This window comes from Bos taurus, chromosome 29 (assembly GCF_002263795.3).
Source record: "Bos taurus isolate L1 Dominette 01449 registration number 42190680 breed Hereford chromosome 29, ARS-UCD2.0, whole genome shotgun sequence".
NCBI lineage: Eukaryota > Metazoa > Chordata > Mammalia > Artiodactyla > Bovidae > Bos > Bos taurus.
Genome location: NC_037356.1, coordinates 35,919,464 through 35,922,535, shown reverse-complemented (window position 1 = coordinate 35,922,535; position 3,072 = coordinate 35,919,464). Strand labels below are relative to the sequence as shown.

At 40.5% G+C, this 3,072-nt stretch overlaps 1 pseudogene; it reads left to right on the top strand.

Annotated features, from left to right (window-relative positions):
• Window positions 1-2,566: 2,566 nt before the first annotated feature.
• Window positions 2,567-2,665, top strand: LOC112444947 (uncharacterized; annotated as a pseudogene).
• The last annotated feature ends 407 nt before the right edge of the window (window positions 2,666-3,072 follow it).

Genomic DNA, 3,072 nt, shown 5'->3' with positions numbered 1-3,072 from the left:
TGAACAAGCAACTAACTAAATGGGTAGGGATTCAGCTCATTTTTCCTTGTGTAGTGAACCAATTTCTCGGAAGAGAAAAAAGCTATTACTGATTTTACACAACAATCTTTAAATCACAGATCTCTCAGTCAGTGAGATTGTAATGAAACAAATCATAGTGATAGGCCTGTCCCAGTCTAGAATCACTTTTTATTTCAATGAATAGTGCTGACAATTGAGCTCCTTTCAGTAGTTGGAGGCTTCCTGCCCTTAGCGGAGCGTTGTCTCAGGAACCTCCTTGGCTCTGTATGCAGGTACATTCCTGCCACGTCCTAGCATCAGTCTGACATACGTGCTTCAACAGGGTTGAACCCTTGTGGGAATTATTCGGGTGGGGAATAGGGCAGGGAGAACAGGACCACACAAACACGGGAAAGAGCTGAAACAGTAAAGAAATAACAAGTTAGCAAACATAATAAGTTAGAGAAGGAAATGGCAACCCACTGCAGTATCCTTGTGGAAATTCCCATGGACAGAGGAGACTGGCAGACTGTATCCCAGGGGATGGCAAAAGAGTCAGACACGACGGACAAAACGTAGTAAGTCAAGGAGAGATTGACTGGAGAGAAATAAAGGGACCATGTCATGTGCTGGCTTGGAGGTCAATGGTAAGATTTTATTCTAAATGCAGTAAGAAGTCATTGAGGTTCTTAGTTCAAACAGAGTGCCTGCTTGGTTTATGAACTTCACCAGTGCAGTCATCCATGGGGAAAACAATTCAAATGTGTCCAGATATCTCCTGTTAAGTTGAATAAGCAATTGGTCAGTTTCAATGCATTCAATGAATCGTTTTGATAGGCATCTCCTATACGTCGCACATTCAAGGAGGAAGCACACATGTGTGTGTCAGAGGAGTTCTCCGTAGATGTCTCTCTTCCCACTGCACAGAGCTGCAGAGTTCTCTGGCAAGTAAGTATTCCTTTCATGAGTTCTAGCTCCTCATCTGTACTCTTATGCCATTATGTGTGGGCTTCAGGATGAGTGCGCTGCCCAAATAACTGGCCCGATTGTGTCTGTTAAAGAAACCACTGGACATTCTGACTCTTGGAGTTGATTACTTCTGATTAAGAGAAAGTTAGCTCCAGTATGGGTAATAGGGTAGAGAAGGTAAGAGTGGATGGGAAGGTAAGTCAGGGATCAGTTCAGTAGTCTAGATGAGACAGCACCGATGCTTGGGTTAGATTGGTGCTAACGGACACAAAGAACCGTGCGTGGGTCACTTGAGATATATTTTGGAGGTAAAAATCGAATTAATGATGGATTCAGTTCAGGCAGGCATAAAGAGGAAATAATTCAGTCTAACTTCTAGAGTGCTGGCAGAGTACTGTTTGCATAACAGTAATGCTTATTGTATGAATGAGAAAAAAAAGGCGGGGTGATAGTCACGACATGTACAATGCTTTACAGTTTTGAAATATTTGAACCTGTATCTTAAAATATTGTAGGACAGGGTTTATTATTTTACCTTCTTTGCAGATGTGGGAATGGAGGCTCACCCCCTCCTAGTTCTGCCTTAGTCATCCTGGAGACTGGTCAGAGAAAAGGTGTGATGTTGAGAAAAGAGAGGACATAGATGAAGAGGTCAGATGAATCTTGGGAAGAGGACATTAGAGGGAGGCGAGAAAAGGTCTGTGGGCATGAGGAGGGGACCTGGCATCGCCGGGGCCTGTGGGCGCTTTGTGGGAGGCACGTGTGCTCTGAATGGTGGGGCTGTGGATTGGATCTCCTTTTGAAATGCTTTACTTAAGAGAAGCAAGAAAAAGATGTGTTTTTTTTGGGTGGGGCGGTGGTAATGACTTTTGACGGGGGAGGTATTCCTGCTTCTATGTGATTCCAAGTAGAGACTTTGTTCATTAAGGGTCAAGTTTTAATGCTATTCAGCTAATTTTGTTGTCTCGAGCACACATGTGAAATGGAACTTGAACGAAGGCTGGTTTGGAAAGCAGAGCATCATTTGGGGACAGTGAGAAAGTGAGTTTGACCAATTTTATGTTAAGTTTTGTGAAGAACAAGGTTGGACAGGTCCATTGAATACAGGTTATAGAAGGCCTGGGAAAAAATGTGAACTGCTCTCTCCTGCTGAACTTTTTTTGTTTTAGAAACACAGAAAATTATTAAAATGATAAAATATTCATAATACCATCATGTGGAAAACCTTTTTATACTTCAGAGTATTTCTTCTAGCCTTGTGTGTGGGTGCATGTATAGTTGTGTGTAAAAACTTCCTAATATGATTAATAATTAAAATTATAATACACATACCATTTTACAACCTATTTCAAGTGCTCCGTGAACATTTTCATATTAAACAATCTTCACAAAATAATTTTTGAAGACACAGCAGTAGTTCATCCTGTGGGTGAACCATGAGTTATTTAACCATTTCCTTGCAGACTTTAGCTATTCTCCCACTCCCTTAATGAATCTTTTTATTTACTATTTTTTTCTTTGATAGATGGCATGAAATTGGTACGTGATAAATTTTCCAGAACTCGAAGATGTAGTGGTCAGAAGTTATGGACACCAGGGCCCACTTTGGGCGCATCTATCACATTGAAACAATACAGAGATCAGCTTGGCCCTTGTGCAAGACAACGTGTATATTTGTGAAATGTTCCATATTTTTGTATGTTAACTAGATGGTCATCGTTTCCCAGTTTATGCAAACATCAAATCACCATGTCATGTACCTGAAAATAATGTAAAGTTGTATGTCAGTTATCTCTTGATGTAAAAAAAGTAACGGACATTTTTAGGGCTCTCGGTAGATATTACCAAGTGACCTGCCAAGTTTGAACCCTTTAGATGCCTTTTAGCCAACAATTAGATTTCCCGTTTCACTGCTTCCTCCCCAGTATGGGGAATTAACTTAAAATATGAAAAATACTATCTTGTGTTTTCATTTGCATGTCTCTGGTTCCTACCAAGTTTTTTTTGGCTATCTTCCTTTCAAAAATCACCTTCATGTGTTTATTATCTTTCTGTTCCATCTTCATCACTTAAGACAGCTTGGATAACTGAGCGATAACCCAA